The sequence below is a fragment of the Hermetia illucens genome, chromosome 1 (genome assembly GCF_905115235.1).
Source record: "Hermetia illucens chromosome 1, iHerIll2.2.curated.20191125, whole genome shotgun sequence".
Lineage (NCBI taxonomy): Eukaryota > Metazoa > Arthropoda > Insecta > Diptera > Stratiomyidae > Hermetia > Hermetia illucens.
This window is the reverse complement of record NC_051849.1, coordinates 198,416,105-198,438,682: the sequence shown is the minus strand read 5'-3', so window position 1 is coordinate 198,438,682 and position 22,578 is coordinate 198,416,105. Positions and strand designations below refer to the sequence as shown.

Sequence of the window (22,578 nt, the reverse complement as noted above, 5' to 3'; positions counted from 1 at the left end):
ATTTTTTTCACCAAATATAGTCACGTGGGGTATCAAATGAAAAGTCTCAATTCGTACTTTTCGAAGCCGGTCTTAGTTTTGAATTTTGTTGGAGGGGTGGGGAGTGCAGGGGGTCGAAAGTGATCATTTCTTTCACGGATCCATTCTCAGAGCCTACTCAACCAAAAAATCTGAAAAAAATCAAGAACTGCCACTGTATGGTGCCTAAACTCCGAAATACCCTCCATATAAAGTTAATAATGGTATATTATTTACTTTTAGTAACTGATTGCAAACTCTCCTCCCTTAAGTTTACCCTAGAATCACCAAATTTTGCAGCAACATATAATAAAATATAATATAGAGCATAATCCTACCAAGTTTGGTGGAAATTGCACTATTACTAACAAAGTTATTAGGTTTTCAAAGAGTGTATTAAATTACAAATCTTGGCCTGTCTGAGAGCCTAAAATAGATATTAACCAGAGGTTAAACTGGTTAGACCATTTGTCCTTGATTACTTTCTCTACATTTCTGCATGGGGAAAGTATCGAAAGATATATTCTTAATGGTCCAGTATTTCCCTGGCGTTGTCTTTATCAGTCCGAAGAAAATAGAGGGAAGGAGGATCACATTTGCTGGCAATTCTGGTAAGGCAAGGTAAAATTACTACGTAGAGCGTAGTGAACTACAGAGATATTGTGCACTGCAAGGCAAACTCCAAATTTGATTTTAGATCTATCTTCTTGATGGACAGATTCCTAAGGTAGGCATTTGAAAAAAAAAGCCACTTCCCACAAACAACATTCGAACTTGTCTTTATTAGCATGACAATAAAGAAGCACCAACACTATACGATTATCTTTGATGTTAAACTTGGACTGCACTCGGTTAATTATCAAGCATTAGTAGGAACGAATATCCGAAATATTTTAAATGCATTTCATGGAACCACTGAAGAGTCTACAAGCTATCTTTATATATTTTTATCAGATCAGATCGTTTAAGATTCACTTCCAACGATGCAGATAACGTAGATAATTGCTCAGATCCGTATGGTGGAAGCACTTTATTAATAGATTCAAGTATTTCAGATTGGATTTGGAATGAGGGCTTCTTTAATGAGAAAGCACACTGTGATGCTGGAGATACAATTATCGTCGACCTTGAAGTCAGCAAAAGTACTCAATAGATTATAGTCGGCTAAGTCTTTTGAATTCGAATATTAATTTGGCTGTTCATATGGGATTGTGCACATAGAACTTTTTTGACGTAGTTGCAGGACATTGGCACCTATTGTGCTCTGACCTCAAGAGAGCTGATTCAAACAATCGAACGAAAGGTTGTCGAACACTCGGCACAATTATCATTACTAATATCTATTTTTGAGATTTATAACCTCTAGGAAGGTCAGCTTCACAAAACAATCAATTTATCTATTTTTCGTCTGCATTCCCAACCCATTATTTATCTAAATTCTTCATCATAATTCAAATTCTGGACTCTACTTTCCCTAGCAAAAAAATTTCACGCTCGTTATAATCGTTAATTGTCCAGAAAATGCAAACAATATAACACGTTTTATTTGCGTAAATCTGAAATAGAATCGCAATTTATTTATGACTTTACAACTGAAGATTTGTATATACATAAATCATACTTTTTTCCTTCCAATCGAATGGGGAGTAGTTTGTACGATGGCTATTCATGCTTTTTTTTCCTTCGATGCATTACCATTGTTTGTAAGAAATTTTATGGATGTGTTGAAGATGAAATAATAAACATTGCTTTATGTTATCCGTACGTATCCGTACGATTGGAGGGTATAAAAATGTATGAAATGAATTATGGTAAAAATTGGCGAAGGGGGTGTGTTGAGGAAACTGTTCGTTTTACAGAACTCGATTTGATGCGATTCAGAAGTCAGGTGATCGCATTCAACAGTGTTACATGGAATAGAAACAATTTGATGTTCAATTGTGAAAATTGTTGTTAATTGTTTATGATGGTTTCATATTAGGACGTGTGGCAACCATATTTTATGACAGTTGTACTTGCGGTATGGGGAAGCGAGGGCTAATTTATCTTGTTGATAACTTTCTGTCGATTGATGAAATCTTACCATAAGATTGAATCACGATTTGGCTATCCATCGTCAAAAGCAGCACTGCTTACACGATCTCGGTGATATCGATTGGGAAAGGAGACCCGGAAACGCTCAATTTACTGTCATCATCATCAACGGCCCAACAACCGATATGCGGTCTAGGCCTGACTCAATAAGGAACTCCAGACATTCTGGTTTTGCGTCAAGGTCCACCAATTCGATATCCCTAAAAGCTGTCTGGTGTCCTGACCTACGCCATCGCTCCATCTCAGGCAGGGTTTGTCTCGTTTTCTTTTAGTACCATAGATATTGTCCTTATAGACTCTCCGGGTGGGATCATCCTCATCCATACGGATTGAGTGACCCGCCCACCGTAACCTATTGAGCCGGATTTTATTCACAACTCGACGGTCAGGCTACGGAATTGTCCATCCTCACGTAGGGGGCAAAAATTCTTCGGAGGATTCTTCTCTCGAACGCGGCTAAGACTTCGCAATTTTTCTTGCTAAGAACCCAAGTTTCCGAGGAATACATGAGGACTGGCAAGATCATTGTCTTGTAGAGTAAGAGCTTTGACCCTATGGTGAGACGTTTCGAGCGGAACAGTTTTTGTAAGCTGAAATAGGCTCTGTTGGCTGCCAAAAACCGTGCGCGGATTTCATCGTCGTAGCTGTTATCGGTTGTGATTTTCGACCCTAGATAAGAGAAATTATCAACGGTCTCAAAGTTGTAGTATCCTATCTTTATTCTTCCTGTTTGACCAGTGCGGTTTGATGTTGGTTGGTTTTCGGTGCTGACGCGCCACCATATACTTTGTCTTGCCTTCATTGATGTGCAGCCCAAGATCTTGCGTCACCTGCTCGATCTGAATGAAGGCAGTTTGTACGTCTCGGTTCGTTCTTCCCATGATGTCGATATCGTCAGCATAGGCCAGTAGTTGGGTGGACTTAAAGAGGATCGTACCTTGCATTTATCTCAGCATCACGGATCACTTTCTGCAGGCCCAGGTTAAAGAGGACGCATGATAGGGCATCTCCTTGTTGTAAACCGGAACCACTTGGTGTGATGGGTGGCCTCCATATTTAACCAATTCGGCTGTAATTCCATCGGCTTCTGGCGACTTATGATTTTTAAGCCAATAAGTTTCTCCTATACTTGGTGGTGGCAGTATTTGTCCGTCGCCTTCAGTTGGCGGGACCTCCAACTCACCGATGTTCTGGTTATTCAGTAGCTCATCAAAGTACTCAACCCATCGCTCCAATATGCCCATTCCCTGTACTTTTCGAGTTCACAGAATAGTTGGTCCTCGCAGCCTTACTTTTTCCGTCTGTGAAGTCGCTGCTCTGCTCACCGGATTTCGTGGTAAGTCTCCGCGCGTTCTTTGAGAATCCAGCATTACTCGGTACGCGGAATTCTTTCGTTCCGTTGCTAACTTACATTCATCGTCAAACCAGCCGTTGTCGAATTGCTCCCAATTTGCTATAGGAAACCAAATTCCCCATGAATTTTGTGATAAATTTAGCTTAATTTTAGCAAAAAATGTCAGTAATTATAAAATTACTGTTTCAGTTGGTTCTAAACTGTAAACGCTCATAAGATTTAATGCAAATGCAAACCATAATTAATTTATTTTTTTTCTTTTTGCAGATATATTTGGATATTTTTGCCAGAGTTAATTAGGTAAGATTTATTTGATTTAAATAAATAATAGAAAAAAAATAAGAGAAAAAGGTGATGTTGTGTGTTGGAGAGAATGGGAGGGAATCGTTCATTATGTCTGGTCCAACGATTGATTCGAGTGTCCACTACCAACATTTGAAGCGTGGAAGCCAATAAAATTGGTCAACAGGAAAAATATGTCTCATGAGACAGCGGCTTAAAGTCACACATATCTGATAATGTGACAAAAATTTAAAGACTTTGTCATGGCCCGTAGATCTCTGACACACGGTCAAACTATCATATGTTCCACTTCTCAGTTTGAACAAAAGAAACCTCAAAGGTTCTTCGTTGATCTAATGGATCTACAAGAAAAATGTGGTAAACGTTGAATTCTCAAACCCTATCCGAGGAGGAGGTAAGTTTCAGGGAGAAGGGGGGAGGAGTTCTCCTCTTTGCAATCGCGATGAAAACAGATTTTTTTGATATCATCGTAAAATTTGAATTTTTAACAAGATAAAGGGGAAGGTTTTCCCTAAGCCCGTTGAAAAATAGCGGTAGCCATTTCTTCTTAAAAGGCTATACCGCCTAAAAGTAGGTCTGGAATGGAGAATATGAAGGGAGAAAAGGGAGGTCCTCTCTCTCAAACTCAGTTGAAAAATCGTGGCGGTGCGCTGCTTTCAGATCTCTTGCACCTGCTCTAGCTCAGTGCGAGTTTCACCTCCCTCTGTTAACTACCTAATTTTTGTGACTGCCATTAGTGAAGTTGGGTTTTTAGTCGAGCGTCACGCAAAATGGAACAGGAACCTCTGTCTACGGCAATTGCCTTGGGAGCACTTTTCGGCCAAACTTATTTTTTTGGCAAGTCTGATGGAAGGTTTCTCGAAGGGTACGCCCTTACGAGAACCTCACCGGGGGTGCAACTCTTGCAGGTTGACTTGTTTAACACCACAGCCACCTCGAGTCCAACTCCACCGTGGAACCCATACAAAGCATGTCTGGACCATTGCTCAACCCTGAGGCATGCGTTCGCTTTAGATTCCTCCTAAGTCGGTGCAATCGTCCGTTAAATTCTTTTAGGGATCTGCTGGATTCGGAACGCACTCTAAGCTCTAACAGCTTCTGCCGCCCCCCGGTAAATTGGTGAACCATCCTCCAATAAATTGGAAGTCGTTGTGGCATGCTTGAGTATCTCACGTGTATTGGTGGTTATGCACTATGATATACAAGACTTGTCAAAACTCAACTTTTTTCCTCGAGTCCTCATAAATCCTCCAAACAAATTTTTGATTTGTATTCACAAAACTAAATGAACCCAATATGTAAAGCGTAATAGTACATTAATCTAGCACTTGACTTTACCAACAGCCTTGTTCCGGGCTCTTTCAGGGACTTCAACTTCGAAAGCTAACGAACACACGGAAAACGGATTCGAAAGGTGTTGCTTAGCCTACAAGCGACACCATCTATTATTCGTAGTAGAAAACCTTTTGATTGTAAATGTCTTGCGATTAATTCCGAAAAACATAAGTTTTCAGGACTAACAGTCCAAACTCAAACAAATAACCCGCTCGATTTGATAATTGGGAGATTGGGATAGTATTTTTCTATCACATTAGGCGTTTATCATTTACTTGATCGTCGGCTCGAATATATACGAATTCTACTTTGGGGATTGAGGGAGCCATGTGTTTCCAGATTTTGAACAAAACAGCGAAGGCAAAACGGAAAATTGATTGACGCTTCCTATGTCATTGTGAAGTCTGGTCGAAAGCTGCTCCTTACTACTTTTTACTACTCTCCACGAGATAAAATGTCAGTGCCCCATCGAATTGAAATGTCGACTATATTCAACGCACATTCATTGCCAGCTATGTATAAGTGGAACCATCTTGTAGTCAAACATTCTTACATAAAAAAATCAACATAAAACCTTTCACCCCTGAAGCGCCCAGCTTCCACTTTCCAACTTGTTTTGTATATAATGTAGATCGTTCTTTTTGTTTTAGCCCCGCTTATTGTATAGCACATAATTCGAGGCAGCTCCTCTGAAGGGCTCTCCTGCCGTTCTTCAAAGGAGTCGCCTACATCCAATCTGCAATTATTGGCAATTCTTTTAATGATTTGCATTCTTGGAAGACAATAACCACAGTCAATCCACATGCATCTTTCTTAGTAGAATCCGTATCTTCCGGGGGGCAGGAGTGACTGCTGTCGGAAATCTCACCTTTATGGCTATACCCATTTTATTTGGGATAAACAATGAAAGGCACTACTTTGTTCACAAGAACCACTTTGTCAGCTAACCGAGTGGTTCATATTATTAACTCCGTTGGCAACTTGGGACTAACGTAAGCAAGGGTCGGGTAAGTATAATCCTCGATCCTCTTCGAATGCCAATTGATTTGGGGACTGCTATGGAGGAATCCCTATGAGTAGCACAATTGTACTGTTTTACACTGAATGCAGGCCCATTCCTTTCCTTGAATTCCAATAGAAGGTAATGTCAAGCGGAGTTATTATATAATTACCTTAGTACGGAGGACCGTTATCTCTCCATAAATAGCATAGAGTTCCGCGTCCTATACAACATGCAGAATGCCACATAGCACCTTACTGCAGAAAAGGCAGCGTCGGAAGGCATTGTAGCGTTTCACTTATAGCAAACACTGGTTTTCATCAAAGATGCTTTGAGTCCCTGCCACCTGGGACTAGAACAAAAAGAGGAACATCCAGCAACATGGCGTCGCTAGAAATCGTGCCATATGTCGCCAGACATGCTGGCAAGCCAATGCGCTACTGATCGTAACACAGATTTATAGATGGTATCGTTATTGCACATCCAGACAATAGAGCGGATAAGTTGCATGTGCCTTAGAATATTTACTACAAAGGACTCCAATAAATGGTGTGTCGATTAGTAGTGCACCGCAAATGGATGACATAAGTTAAACTGTGTAAAGGTGCCAGAAGAATACGGAATTATGTCGCGCGTTGCCTCAATTTAAAATTATCAGCAGCAGTAAACTAAATATCCTGATCGCTATAGGTGATACAGGGCACGTTCTCTTTCTTCCAACTCTGTCTACGCCTCCAAATCCTGAGCCATTAAATCAACTGCAGCGTCGTTCGTTCTGTCACCCTCTATGGTCCCGAATGCTAGCCCGCCACTAATGACAATGAACGCGACTTCGGAGTATTGGAGACAAAGCTCGCTATGGTCATGCTCGAAAAGACTTTCAAAGTTGTGAGAAAGGCATCTTTGATAGTATGTTCATATAATTCGCGCTAATGATGCTTGGTACTTTGGATGGATGTTTGGCAAACTCGATCTAGACATTAAACCCTAACAAAACAAGGAGAAGGTACAGATATTATGAAAAGTCAGAAAAGTCTGTAATGTAGGCAGTTATATGTAAGTGATTCTTCATTAAGTCTGTAAGGTTTACAGCTTCTTAAAATCAAGCCTTATGCAGAAGCTGACGACTTTTAACTCTCTCATACTCTAAAAGTATGCATCATATAATCAAATCGTTCCTAACAAATACTGCGTAAACTGTCTTAATTTTATCCTTAATCGTATTCATTTCGATTCCGATTCGACGATTTCATAAGCCGTAAAATATCCTCAGAAGTCATTATCTCTCTATATATCCATACGTATCATCTGCTTATAAAATCATTCACGTGTTCGCCATCAACAATTCACAGTTCATTGTTTGCATCGTGAAATCACAAGCAACTATCTAATGAATTAATCAGAAGCATATTTCCCTGCTCTTTAGGATCGTAGGACTGTGGGCTACCCAGATGAGTCACATGCAAACAACTATCCCACAATCGAAACTTTCATTATTTTCAACCTCAATTTCTCAACTCGTCAAACATTCCCCCATTGAAATTACCCCCAAAGATATCAAAGCTTAGGGGCCATGAAGTCCACTGGCTGTGTAAGGAAGTAGGGTATGGATATCCTCTTGGCGCCACATATCCGACAACTCGAATTTTTATTTCTAGGGTTATGGTTTTTATGACTGACCCCCAGCCCCAGCAAAATGGAGCAAGTGTATTTATTCGCTGTATCTCTGTGTACGTGCAACACGCGTAGTACTCTGAGTGTTAGCATTTAGTTTCTAAAATAATAAAACGCAACAAGAAGCTGTGAGGATAAGGGAACCTTATTGTGTCATGTCCTAGATGAGAAACGATGCGGAGAGAAATGGGGTCAAGTACGTTCTTGGCGTTCTTAGAATATGTACAAGGGTTTGTTTTAGTTTGCTCTGGTGATTTGTATCTTTATTTCTATTGGATTAGTCTAGCCTAATAATTCATCACTTGGGTATGCTTTCATATAGTTTTGCATCTTAAGTGGAAGGGTTATTGTTGGAGTGGTTGTCTCGAGAGTGATATTTACATAAGAATGCTTATATTTCCAGTGAGTTCGAAATGAAACAATTCTTTGATATGGTAACTGGACTCAGGATATCGTCTTTATTGATCCTGAACTATTTTTGTTGGAATTAACCAGGATGTCATATGACAGTTTTATGAACTCAGAGAAGTAGACAATATAAATTGAGAAAAGTAGTCACTCTCCTTTTTCGGCAGGCATCAGGACCACCTGATGGATTTCCAGATGGACCCACAACCGTATAATGAGCCACCTTTCTATAAGTCAAGCGATTAGCTATTTTCCGCTTTCTTCAGAAATACTTATATCTACAACTGAGCCTTAAGATTTGTGCCAGCAGCTTCATACTGTTAACAAAATTCTGCCTCGATAGCTAGATGATGTATGCATATATTAAAATTCGCTTTATTATGTCCTTACCTATCGCAGACTATCCTGATTGTTCTTTGGCAAGGATCTTTTCCAACTTCCAACTTCACTTCAAACGAGTCAATTCCTTCGTGAAAGCCTTTTCATGATTATCATTTATCTGAGTTCATGCTGTTCTTCAGAACTTTTTAAGTCCCTTTGTACCGATTCCACCCGACAACAGAACAAGAGATCAGAACTCGGTTGACTAGTCCGAGGTTTGCCAAGGTCCTTCTTTCGCGTGTTGTTGGATAATTGTCTTCGAAAGCTAGTTATGGTCATCTCTGTGGTTTTCTCAGTTCCGGCAATGGATTTGATGCACCTCAAGGATCGTAACTCGGGCGCTCAGTTCTAGTTGGTCGGTTGCCCAATCTGTTTTCCGCGGATTCGAAATGGAGTGGTTGGTGCCGGATTCCTGTCCATTACAAAGTCAACGCACCTGTGATCTGAGAACGTGATATCGTTCAATATTTTCCACTCTCCAAGAAGAACCGGGGATGCCACCGTAATATCGATGACCTCTTGCTTGATCGGATTGAAGAAAATGGTCCCTATCAATAGGATTCTCTCGTGTTGAACTTCGCCAGCAGGTATGGCCCCCATGTCTTTCCTCTTGGCATATTGAATAGCTCGAATGAATGTTCCACTGGGAATATCGTCCTTGCCATAGGGAAAATAAGCAGGGCACTAAATAATTTTTAAATGGTTAGTTTGTCACTAACCGAGATAGTCTGGAGGTCTTTTGAAACAACCATATAGGAGTGGAGTTTAGCACTTCTGTTGAGAGATAACAAGTCAGCATGTTGGAGTTTTAAGCTCCCTTTTCTTGATCGTACACAGAGATGTAAAAAACTTATAAAGACACATTCGCTCCACTTCAGCCACGCGAATACGAGACTTAGGGCAGGTGTGTATGGGATTGACACCCTCTAAAAACCAAAACTGGTTTTTCAACCCTCAGCCGCGCAGAATCACTATTTAGATATTACGTCGTGGACTGGGATTGCCTTTTGGCATTTTAATGAGCACTTCCCTTTTCCATATCAAGATTAAGCAGGAATACAATTATTACAATAGTGAAGTTACTTCCAATTACGAAAATCCTTATCAAACTAGCATCTCTAGAAAAATGCAGCAAAATTAATTAAAATAATTATACAATTGTTTTCTGACTCATAAAGCCGAGGCGACTGCATTCGCAAATTCACTTCAGCGTCAAGTTTAAAACTTTACTACGCGAGAGTGCGTTTGATCACGCCGGCGGTTGGGGCAGAAGAGAGATGCGGTCCCTCTGTATCCTAACAACTGGACTCCTTCACCGCTGGCTCCCCACTCTCGTGGCGAGTTTTAGAAAAGCCGCGGAGGGCGGCGGCAGCGTCATCCATCCGTTCGTATCAACAACACTCGAAATAAATTTTCGAATATTGTTAATGCCGCTGCGCCACATCACTCCGCCCCCAGACGAAATCTAGGGGGTTTCAGCGAGAAAACCCGGAACTGCGTTCTCTATCATATCGCGAAGCGAACGCGACGTTGTTTTGGGGCGCAGAAGTATTTCTCGGTGACTAGCCGATTTATTGTCCTGATGATGCACTAAGTGGCGAACCGCGTGGAACACTTCCTTGCGAAAGGTGGCCGGAATGTATGGCCGGGGTCCCTTTTCCGAATCTTCGCAGCAGAGGAAGACGTTCGAGCCGAAGATAGGCAACTCCCGAAATTTGTATTTGGGGTTGGATTTGAGGCTCTGAAATACTGCGTCATTCTCCTTCGCCTTGGCACTAGCCGAGAAGTCGAGTGCGATGGGATGTTAACCTCGGAGACACGTGACAAAGCGTCAGCAACTATGTTGTCCTTGCTGGACACGTGCTGTATGTCGGACGTGAACTGGCTTATAAAGCTCAGGTGTCGAAGTTGGCGAGGGGACGCTTTGTCGGGCTTTTATTTCAAAGCATATGTGAGAGGCTTACGGTCCGTGAACACTGTGAACGGCCTAGCTTATAGGGAGAAGCGGAAGTATTTAATGCTCAAGTATGCGGCGAGCAGTTCTCGATCCTTGGTGCTGCAGTTCCGTTGAGCGGGGTTCAACTGTTTAGAGAAGAAGCTCAAGAGCAGCACCTACTGTGATGTCAGAGGCATCAACAAAAACGGCTAGGGGTGCATCTTATCGAGGAAATGCCAAGAGTCAACCAGTTGTTGGGATTTATCAAACGCGCGGATAGCCTCTTCACACCACATAATCTCTGGTGTGTCTTTTGTTTTGGGGCCAGACAAGTACGCGCGCGCAAAACGGATTGGTGTTGGGCGGCCTTGGGCAGGAAACGACAATAAATGTTTAGCACACCTAAAAACCTCCTCAACTCCTTCACAGTTTTCGGACGTGGGAAGCCCGTGATCGCTTGCACCTTGCTCTGGGTCGAGCTGTATTCGGTGAGGGGAAATGGAGTGGCCGAGGAATCTCACCTTGCATTTCTCAACGTTTAGGGCTAAACCGGCCTAAAGGAGACGTTGAAAAATGCACTCGAGATGGGCTAAATGCTCAGACTCTGAGGAAGAAGCGACCAAAACATCATCCAAATACAAGAAACAGAAGTCGAGGTTTCGCAGGACCGAGTGAATGAACCTTTGAAAGGTTTGCGCCGCATTGCACAACCCGAAAGTCATCCGGGTGAACTCGAAGAGTCCAAGTGCATATTGTCGTCTTTGGTATGTCTTCTGGAGTGGAGAAGATCAAAAGATGTTTGAAGGTCTGCAGATACCCTGTTGAACAAGTAGCTCAAATTCTTTCCGTGCAATAGCCAGCTTCTGAGGTGGTAGAGGACGCACCTTCGAGAAAATCGGGAAACCAGTAGTGTTAATGTGGTGCTGCACATTGTGCTTCACTGGTTTAGAAATTCTACACTCGGTAGTAATCCGGCTGAAGTTTTGGAGAAGTGCCCGAACACGAGAGTCAGTAATGTCCTTAAAAAGTACGGAAAGATTGTTGTTGGGGTGAGATGATGTTTCGCCTGACGAATTAAGGTTGGTTGTTGAGTCTATAAGGGACCTGTTCTGCAAGTTCACCAGCAACCCATAGTGACACGAGAAGTCTGCGCCTAAAATGGGAAAATTTGCATCCGCCAGGATGAATCGCCACGGGAATGTCCTACGCAAGCTAACACTCACGTCCACTTGGCTGTACCCGTAGGTGTTAATGTGCGAGGATAGCCGATAGTGCCGGGGTAAGGGCAGAACTGAAACCTCCGCATCAGTATCCACCAGATAACTGCGCCTGCTGAGAGGGTCATAAATTGTTAGGCGACGTGGCGCGGCGTTCTGGGTGGTCGTCGCCAGGACCCCCCGCGGATCTAGTTTTTTGTGGGCGAATTTACACGGCAGCCTACATCTGGTAGCTTTTTCGCCGAATCTGCGATAGTACCAACAAATGCTTGGGTCCGTAGGTTGTCCTGACGACCTGCTACCCGATCGCCCTTTTCGATAAGTAGACCGCGAGCGAGTTCGTGACTTGCCGCCCGAACGCTGAGCGTCCAGCGTCGCCCTCGTCTCCGCCATGCTGGTCAAAAGAGCGGCCATCTCGCGCTTCAGCTCGCCAACTTCGTGCGACGCGCGTGCACTTCATGCACCTTGTCGGCCGCATCTGCCAGTGCCTCCAAAGAACCGGAGACGCACGCAAGGACCGCCTGGGTGCGCTCCGGAAGGCGTCGCAGCCAGAGCGACTTCATCAGGTCGCCGTCGATCTTGCTCCCACTCAATTGCCCAACTTCAAACCTGCCAGGAATTGATCCTGTTTAGCTGACCTTCGCAGTCCTCGCGGCACACCACAAATAGACCGGACTGGCCTTGCTGCGATGATGTCGGCTGTCGCCCAAGTCTTGGCTGCGCTGCCTCGCTCTACCTGGACAAATTTGCAGAAATGAACGCCAAAAAGATACTCGCGCATCGGCGGAGGCTCCGTCTCCAGTTTCTCCTGCGGCAGTGCCGTTCACTCCCTTTTTCTGGAAATGTGGCTACAGGAGTTTCGCCAGCAGTTTCAGCCGTACTCAAAGGTTCCACTTTCCCAGAAAGTGGAGTTGGTCCCTTTTTCTCTTGCAGATTTACTGTCCTGTTGGTTCGCTTAATCATTCATACAGTCTTTTCCCCGGTTTCTCCTATCTTTCAATGGGCATGACTTTTGTCGCCCAGCTTAGTTTTCGCTCGACATTTGGACTCCCTTTTTATCCTGGGCCTTGCCTTGGCACTTCAAATTAATTTGGGAAATATTTTACCTCATCTACGTTTTGGATGACAGTTCCGTAGGCTGCACGTCAGCTTCACTGGCCTTAGGAGCCGATATTCGTAACATGATGGTCTCAAACCCATAGTAGAGTTGGCAGCTTGTTTGTTTCCGAATCTTCTCAACATCCGGTTCAGGAACATCGATAGTATAGAAAGTTCTCGGATCATCGGATATTTTTTTTGCTCTGCTATCTAGCAGCATCCAGGTGAAGATGTTGAGGTTAGTCTAGGCACCAAGTTGTCCCGCTCCTCATCTCGAAGCCAAAGGAAGCAGTTGGTAAAATAACAAATGGAACTCTTGCGAGACTCCAAAGACAAAAAGATATATCCCATCGGAATCTCTCTATATGTACCAAACATCACAGTCATTTATCCATTATTCCAACGATTATAACCGCATTTTCCAGTGACATCCTACAAATATTTTTCTCTATCTCCAGTAACCCATTTAGAATGGCTAAGTCAGTTACTAAAAGAAGAAATTAATTATGAACCGCCATTATGCCCACAACAAGGCATTAACTGCATATAATTCTGAAATGTTACAAACATTTCTCTGCGGCCTCAGCAACAATAAATCAATGTCAGGGTTAAGAGGAAAGCCGCGTGCGCGCACTATTTGAAAATCTCAACTATAAGCGGTACGAATGCATGATGCGGGTCAATGTGCTGTTGCTTGACACTATCCACAACTTAAAGACCAGACTATAGTGGCTTTTCTAATAGTTAGCCATGAGTCCGAAAGAGTTAACTGCACATACGAGCACAATTGCCTCGAAGGGAGTGTACACCATTGCACACGTAATAACATAAGACCATAGGAGTGTGCTCAAATTTCATGATCAAAAAAGACAACCAGGCTTAGTAACAACAACAACAGCAACAACGCTTCCCAATTACATTAAACAGATATCATTATGAATTCTCGATAGACAAGGGAAAGGAAGTGTCACTGCCTAAAATGATATGATAGAAACTCCGGAAGTTATAGACGACTTAGTGCCGAATAGAAAAAAAACAACCACTTAATTATATGAGCGGATGTACTATCAAACAACATAAGATAGAATATTCCACTCGATAGTGTTCATCATTGTAATGAAGCCTTGTAAGGTTCTCTTCGATTTATGGGATGCGTGGTCATGTGTGCAAGATACGAGTATGTTTCGCATTACACACACCTCATAATCGTGCCTTGACGTCTTGTGTGTGCGCACTTATGAATCATGAAATCCATTACCGCATCATAAAATTACCCACAAAACTATCCAATACAATTCAATGACCTTCATTAGATAGAATTGTGAAACCAGTTACAGGCTAACGAGCTTCGCCATTTAAACCCCCGATTCTTCTGAAAGTGCATATGAGGCTGGAGGATTTCCTCCACACATGGTCCCTCCAAACTATCGAAATTCAGCTGGTAAATAGACGTTTCCCAATTGTATGATCTTCCAAGCCTGCCAACTTTTTAATAACTGTTTAACCTAAGAAGGTCTTCAATCATAGAAGAACAGTTAACAAAGGCCAAATGTAAGCGCTAAATTGTAGATTCCTGTTTCGAAGTTGATTGTATATACCAAAGAGATTCTGCTATGGCAAAAGGTGAGCTCCATGTACGTTACCCAACTATATCCACAGAAATAATAGAGAAAGACCACGAAATTGCACCAACTGCGGTGTAGAATATACATCCAATGCATGTATCTATTCCTTTGCATCTTCAAGACTTCTGCTCTAATGCATATGTACTCTTCGGGTTGGTTTTTCTTCTTCCTCTACTTCCCGCGAACTTGGGTCGAAACATGCCACGCACCTACGTACTTCGTTTGACATATTCAGCGTTATACAGTTTGCATTGTATTGTTCACTTCCTTCCAGGTGTATTTGCCTGAGGTGTGTGCAATAAGTACACATCTTTCGTTAAACGAGTATAAAAGATGAAAATCGTCATAAATATGTGAACTCGATGAGTTAGGCTCTCCCGGGTAATTTATGTAGTGGCAAGGCTTTTTCTCTAGTAACAGTTGCTTAGTTGCGCCTATGGTCGTAAAAAAGTGTGCCATTATCTTTAAAATTTGCAACCTCTTTGCATTTCGCTTTTGTGCGTATCTATGTGTAACCGGTATGAAGACTGCATTAGAAAGATGTTTATTAGGCTCTGAATGCGTGTCAAAGGGACAATTTCAGTGAAATGGGGATGCAGTGAATTTAAAGTGAACTTTAGCTCACCCTTCCACTTACATATGTACCAAAAAAATAGGCCTGCTCCAGGTGTTCTCGTATAAAATAAAAGAAATATTCTAAAAAAGAAATACAATACTTGGATTAAGATAAATATTTAGAAAATTTTCCTGGAAAAACTAAAGGAGCAATTATTTTACTTTGATTGGCAGATACGCCAGTTGTCGTTAAGGGATCGAATTCACAGGCATATGCTTCTCCCAACGTATTTCTCTGCGAAGCTTGCAATGCATTGATTTTCGAAAGGGTTCTGCCATTGCAAATCGTTCTTAGATCTCCCAACAAGTTTCTGTAGGATGTTTATTGACAGGACAACATAGCATTATGCAATAAATGGCACTATCCTGGTGCTATCGTTGCTATTTCAAAAAAGGCAATTCAGGACTCATGGATCATTCACTTCAAATCCCCTTTGGTCACTCTTGCTGTCATTATGTGAAGACTGATTACTGGTAACAAGATACCCTTACTAATTTTGGTGAAAACGGTGCAGCTGGTAACCCAAAACTACTTGCCTCTATTTTAGTCCTCTTTTACGACAAACAGGGAATACTTACATTACATTCTTAAATCCCAGCTCACTGGACATCGCTATCGCAACAGCAACGTCAAGTTGAGGTTGTTCCGCCCCAAATGTTCTTTTTGTGCTTGTGGAAATAGAACTTGAAAAGTGATAGTCACTGTTTTCTGAAAGTTCCAAATTTTCGACAACTCGCGTCTTCGTCGTGTTATCAAGGTACTTTGACATAAGATAATATCGTATGAAGGTGATACACGATTGGGTCATCCTATGACTACGCGGTGCGCGTCCTGGTGGTTTAACGTGGTACCCGCAGTGTCGGCCTAACTCCACGGTTTTCTTAAGGCACTAATGGATTTTGAGCCCCGCTGTGATTAGCCCAACAGTGCAAGTTTAAACTGAGTGCAAGCTCAGCGTTTTTTACTGATGGATGGAAGACCTACCAAAAGCGTCTACCGAATTGAGGAGTACAATACTCGAATTGTTCAGCACAGCTCCACGTTTGAACTCAAAAGAGTTCTGTCTGCGATGTGGACATAATCGCAACTCTCATAAATCTCCCACTAGGGGCCAACCGCAAACAACTGGGCAGAGAACACGTGCCCCAGGAATTCTTCTGTGACATACGAACTCGGAGGGTTATCCCGGCACCCATCGCAATAGATAACAACCTCCGTTGAGGTTTCATAGCAAAAGCTACATCAGATAAGTCCCTTGCAAGCTGGGATCTGATCGCTCTCCTCGCGTATATTGGGGTGACAACTTGTTCCTCCATTTCCACAACCATTGTCGACATTTGAAGTAATTCCATCTATCAGTGCCACTGAAGTCGAGGAAGCAACAAAACGAATGAAATCGGGGGAAGCAACAGAAGGTAGAGTGCTCAAATTACCGTCCTATCCGGTCCCTGTCCCATTCCATGAAGATTTTTGAATGCATTCTTGACAAGCGTACTGGCGAAATCTTTCAAATAATCGTGAATCAAGCCAGGTTTGTCAAGAACTGCATTGCATTTCTGGGTCTAGAGCATATCAGCGGACCGTGTGTCACACGAACTCATCTGATATTCAAAAAACAAATAATGACTGACGGTTTCGTCCAGGGCAGAGGCAACTCTTCAGACGCTGCCTTACCTGTGCTCTGGGAGCAGCGTGACCGAAAGTGCCAACAGGTGTAAAAACGTTCTCTTATCGCAAAAAGACGACAAAGTTGCGAATCTCGTGCGTTCGGTCCACCATCATGTGTGTGGATTTGGACTTAGGATCCCGCATATCCTAAACAACTACCCAGCTTTAGTCTAGCTTAGACTAAAACAACTGGCGGTTTAGTCCAATATAATTTGCAACCTTGTCGTGTTTTTGCGATGATATAAGGAAGCGTTTTTCCACCTGTTGGCACTTTCGGTCTCGCTGCTCCTAGGGCAGAGGTGAGGCAGCGTCTGAAGAATTGCCTCTGCCCTGGACGAAACCGTCAGTCATTTTTTTTTTGTTTGTATACAAACTTGGTCATAAAGCAGCGGAGGCGACCAGGGGCATTAACAGCGCATTTGGAGCCGATACGGCAAGTGAAAAATTCCGGTCAGGCGAACACTTGCAACAATTTGGAAAGGTGAAAAAGCTCGACAAATGAGTTCCGCATGCCCTTACGGAGCAAAGCATGGCGCTTCGAATGGAAATTTGCAGTTCTCTACTCACCCGCAACAGAACCGATCCCTTTTTGCACAGAATAGTGCCATGTGATAAAAGGTGAATATTATACGACAATCGTCGCCAATCAGTACAATGGCTAGATGCTGATGAGCCACCGAAGCATATGCCGAAACCGAGCCTCCATCCGAAGAAGGTATTGGTGACTGTTTGGTGGTCTGCAGCTGGAGTTATCCACTATTCTTTTTTGGCACCTGGAGAAACGATAAATGCACAGAAATATTGTGCCCAATTCGAGGAAATGCACCAAAAATTGAGTATTCAACGGCCGAGATTGGTCAACAGAGATGGTTTGATACTTCTTCACGACAATGCATGTCCTCATGTTTGCAGAACGACGGTTCAAATGAAGGTACTCTGTCCTGAGATAATATCGTATGACGAATTTTTTCAACGTACAGTATCAGATAGTCTTAGACGTATTTATCAGAAGGTGGGAATGGCAGTGGATAGGTCACACATTGAGAAAAGGCAAAAAATATATTGCCGATTATACGAAGTGGGATGAGGGACGAGTAAGTCAACCTACAACGTGGTGTAGAAAAGTTGAGGAAAAGTTCAAGTTTCTCGGAAAGCACTATATCCTGATGGTTTAATGTGAGTGTGTTGGCCTGGCCGCACGGTTTTCTTAGGGCACGGATTAATTTTTTTGACCACAATCAGAGCCCCGCTGTGGCCAACTCAACAACACCAGTTTAAACTGGGTGTAGGCTCAGCATTCATACTAGTGGATGCAAGACCCACCCAAAGCCTCTATCAAACTAAGGAGTATGACATCGAGTTGTAAAATGCAACTCCATGCTTGAGCCTCAAAGAACTCTGCCTGCCTCCATGAAACTCCCATTAGGGAGTCAGTCAGGGGCCGAGAATATATGTCCCAAGAATTCTTCTAAGACATATGAACCCGGAGGGGGCTATTTCGGTCCCCATGGTATCAACCAATAACCTCCGCTAAGGTTTCGTGGCAAGAGCTACTTCAGATAAGTTCCTTACAAACGACGGCACTTACTCTCGGAAAGTAACACAGTAACTGAAGCATATTGCTAGAATTCACCAGGAAGGGCTTTCAATGGCCTGCATTTCAGTTTCATTATCATCACAGTGTGCAAGTGATGAACCTATGGAAGCGGAGACAATCACACAGATGAGCACAACTCATCTATATCGACCAAGATTCGAGCACGGAGTAACGAGACCGAAAGGTCAATGTTCTACCCGCCTCAATCATCGCCGTGTGAAGTTCGTTATTTTCAGATGAAGTTAAATGCTATATTTGGCATATTTAGAATGATTCGATCAGAATAAATATGCGTGGTTTTATTGATTACCTTGTTATTTGGGAGGTAATTGAATTATGCGTCCAAAAAGCCCTGCCCCTATTGGCAATTTACACAAACTTCTCTTCAGATTAATTTTTCACGAATAAAATTATTCTCCATGAAGAGGGGCAGGTGGTGACCACCTGATACCAAGTTCAGATTATGGATAAGGTAGATGTATAAGCATCTCTCAACCAAGCTCCGGAACTTTTGTCGAATTACTATCGATGTGTTTGACTTGGCACTATCGTAAGGAAACACAATTCGTTCCTTATTGGCTAAAACTAGCCGCTTTTGAGGTTTTACTTCTTTCAGAAGGTCCAATTGCTAATAGTACAGGCACGCCGTACAAGAGCTCCTCATAGTAGATGATTCCCTGTTGATCCCACTTAACAGCAAAAGTTTCCTGATGGTGTCATCGTTTAGCGCCGAGATTCAATCACGACCGTTCTGGTAAATGATCATCACCAATCACTATTCGGTTCAGAAATGAGTATATTTTGTTTTAATTAAATCGCAGACGAAAACAGGATCCATGAGGTTTTTCTTCCGTTAGCTCGTGTGGTACTCATTGAATCCAGCCATGGTTCCAAGCGGTTTTGTTGTGCAATATTTAGCTTCTGGGCAATTGAAACAGTGCTTATATGACGGTCGGACTCGATGGCTTCTATGATGTTATCGACATTTTCGAGAGTGAGCCTTTCAAAACATGGTTCATCTTCCACATTGAAATTACCGCGCCAGAATCGATGAAACCAAAGTTTCCCGTGATTGACTGTTACAGTATCAAGGCCATAACTAGCCAGTTCTAGCCGTCTGGGCTGTATTTTCACCTTAAATTGGTGTCTTCTAGCAACACGAATATACTCTTCAAGCCCTACCTTCGGTAGAGAGTTCATCCGTGGTTGAGTACAATAGAATTTTTTATTACTAAGGAATAATTTGGAATTTCAGAAATATAACAACTTCCTTTGCCCCAACTTCCTTTACTGATTCGGTAAGGGTTCCAATCATTGGTTGGATTGCACAGGTAAATCCATCTCTAATCGTGTCTTGAGATTTTGAATGATCTAAATAAAGTTTTTTTTCCCAGATCAAAACAAAAATTTTAGCGATGAATTCTCCGTTCATACTCTTTTATCGAGAAGAGATCTTCAAAAAGGAATATCAGATTAGTTTTTGGAAGGCTCTATCAATGTCTACGGCCTGAATCCATCGCCAATTCAGATTGTACCGTTTGTTCTTCGGCAACGCTCATATCGTATTATAATAAAACCGAATATTTAGAATCGATTTCAATTTTGATTATGGTATCCCGGTTTCTTTTTAGTTCTCTCCTTATTTGCGGATTCTACCAACGATAAAATGGGCGACACAGAATCGACTTTCTTTCCAGTTTCTTCACTTGACCTGACACTCCATCGTCAACTATTCCAAATTCTAATGTACAAGCACAGTGTGCAAATGCACATTAGATTGAGGCTATATCCCCTTTAAGATAGGTTTAGGGGTTTAGGGGTTTAGGGGGATAGGTTTACAGCTCTTATTGTCGAGTTTGGCTTAGTTCTTCTTTGTATCTTTCGGTGTTGTTCTACAGGACAAAATTGATAATATCACTGGCATTCAGCTGATTATCCTTACGCGTTGATAGTAATTCTGGGCCAATCTCTCTACACGTAGAACTTTGACAGTTACACTGTCGAACATTTGATGTTAAGTCAGGTCCTGCATATAATTTTTAAATATAGTTTCCGATTTAATGAGAAATGTATTGATATAGTTAACCATACTTTTGGAAGGCTTGGGCTATCCTCCATAATATTGTATAGGTGAATGCATTTACGCACAAAATGTTGGACGTCGGACTACCCACTATACACCTCTTCATTGTCAAAGAGCTAGCCAGGAACCGTTTGTCATATTACTTCAGGCTAGCCCCCGAACTCTTCTGATTGCAGTACACTGAAGGAGGCAACGTGGCCAGCATTGGGTTCGCCCGAGATTATTACCCTGATTTGACTCAGGTACTCACAGCTGTATGGACTGGTTTCCGACCTCCAGTCACAGTAACAAATCCTTGTGCCACCACTGAGATTTGAACCGGGACCTTCTGCTAGACAGCCCAGCGCTCTAACCACTTGAGCCATCCGGATACTCAACCGGTATTCCCCATCCTCTTAAATTCAAAAATTCTGCACAATTTTTTCTCGAAAAGATCAAATGTCCTGTCTTAGTGGTATATTCTCAATACTTCCTAGAATCCTCAGAGAACTCTTGTTCTATAGAGTAAACAAGTGTCCAAAGGGAGATTATACTTTCTGTAGTCTAATTTGACCGAATTTTTTTGATTAGTTTTAGGAGGAAGAACATATTATGAATGACAAAAGGACGTTATGAATCAGCAATGAGGTGTTTTCCTCAGTAAGTTCGAAACGAGAAACTAAAAGTCAATCAACTATCTAACGTTTGAAAGTGGTCTCTTTTTTCCCATTCTTAGAGACAACGTACGCAAACTTCCGAACTCAAAGTGATATCCGTACCCAAACATTAGGCCCCAAGACTACTCTCCATCTGTCTGTATTTGTACAGTTGGTACTAAAATTGGGTTGGTGAAAAAGAAATTTGACGCTTTATTTAACATACTTAGAATTATCCGATTTAAGTCAATTATGCGCCGTTTTGTTCGCAAACTTGTTGCCATTTAGAAGGCAACTTCATTATCCCTCCCTTATAAAAACGTCCCTCCTTATTTGCAAAAAAAATTCAGTCAGTTTTCGCAACCCTCTTTTGAGGCTAACTTACTAGCATCAAGATCGTTTTGCATGGACCGGAAAAGATGGTAATCATTTGGTGTCAGGTCAGGACTATACGGTGGGTCTAATAGGACATCCCATCCGAGCTGCTGTAGCTTGTGGCGGGTCATCAAGGACGTGTGAGGCCGAACGTTGTCCTGGTGGAACACAACACCATTCCTATTGATCAATTCTGGCCGCTTCTGGTCAATCGCCTGCTTCAAACGGTCGAGTTGCTCACAGTAGAGGAGCGAATTGAGGGTCTGGCCATAGTTGAGCAGCTCATAGTGGATGATTCCCTTCCAGTCCCACCAACACACAAAACAAAACCTTCCTGGCCGTCAATCCGGGCTTGGCGATGGGTTGGGTCGGCTCGCCGGGCTTCGACCACGATATTCTTCGCTTGAGATTTTCGTACGTGATCCACTTTTCATGACCAGTCACCATCCGCTTCAAAAGTGGGTCGAATTCATTCCCTTTCAACTGTGCATCTCAGGCGTTGATTCGTTCCAAGAGATTTTTTTGCTTCAACTCGTGTGGCACCCAAACATCAAGCTTTTTTTGGAATCCAATCTTCTGCAAATGGTTCCAAACGGTTTTATGTCTATACCCAGTTCCTGGTCAATAGAGCGAATGCTCACATGCCGGTCTACTTTAATGATTTCGACGATTTTATCAGTATCTACGATGATTGGCCTACCAGCCTACAGGGGTTTATCTTCGACATCCACTACGAAATCGATCGAACCAACGCTGTGCTGTGCAAATCGTTACAGTATCGGGCTCATAAACTTCACGAATTTTTTCGGCCGCCTTCGATGAATTTTTACCTCTCAGGTAGTAAAAACGTAAAATATAACGAATTTCTTGCTTGGTGGACTCAATTTTTGACGCGCTATAACTTGAGACTGAAACGTCCGATCACAACACTGTCAAAGAGACGCTTTTAGCAGATTGTCGTCTTGAAATCGTCGTATCGTATAACCCAATGCGATAAACACAACACAAGATATTTAAGTGTCGCCATCTATTGACAAAATACTACATTGCTTTTTCCCCAGCCCAATATATTTCTATATTTTGTAAATTTACTGGCAACCTTCTTTGAGTTCATCCTTGAATTAAAATAATGTAGGTCATAATATTGAGCATCATACTGGA

The 22,578-nt window shown here is 42.4% G+C and overlaps 1 protein-coding gene across 1 annotated transcript in view; it reads left to right on the top strand.

Annotated features, from left to right (window-relative positions):
• The window catches only part of LOC119661781 (A-kinase anchor protein 200), a 228,171-nt gene that overhangs the window by 154,940 nt on the left and 50,653 nt on the right, over window positions 1–22,578 (top strand). Inside the window, exon 4 of the mRNA XM_038071257.1 lies at window positions 3,734–3,766. The gene's annotated coding sequence lies outside the window, so the exon portion shown is untranslated. The remainder of the gene's footprint in view (window positions 1–3,733; window positions 3,767–22,578) is intronic.